This window comes from Mizuhopecten yessoensis, unplaced genomic scaffold (genome assembly GCF_002113885.1).
Source record: "Mizuhopecten yessoensis strain PY_sf001 unplaced genomic scaffold, ASM211388v2 scaffold9341, whole genome shotgun sequence".
Taxonomy (NCBI): Eukaryota; Metazoa; Mollusca; class Bivalvia; order Pectinida; family Pectinidae; genus Mizuhopecten; species Mizuhopecten yessoensis.
The window spans coordinates 321,766-322,251 of NW_018407999.1; positions in this window are offsets into that span (position 1 = coordinate 321,766).

Consider the following 486-nt stretch of genomic DNA (forward strand, 5'->3'; position numbering starts at 1 on the left):
CTGGTTGTCATATTTTTGACATGCATTGGTGAATAACATACATTGGGTTACCTACATATTGAATGGTGCGCGCTTGTACACACCAATGCATGTCAAAAATATGACAACCAATACTTATATTTACATTTTATGTTAATCAACTTACAGCTCACGCAGAAATAAAGACATAATAATAGTCTGAACACATTTCAACGTCAGGGTAAAACCATACAGAGAACAGCCACCAGTTGACAGTGGAGCAGTGCAATATCCAACGTTACAGTTATGACGTCATAAGCAAAGCTACGTCACAATAGCCCAATGTATGTTATACGGAAATAACATACATTGGGCCTTGTAGAAACATCTAGGCTCTGTGCAGTGGAAATGTAAATATTATCACAAAAAATAAGTTGGAGAACTTAGCACAGTTTTACATAAATATGATAAAGATCTGAAGGTTACCTTCACCAATTTTACTACTTTTACCACAAATTGTTTTTAAAA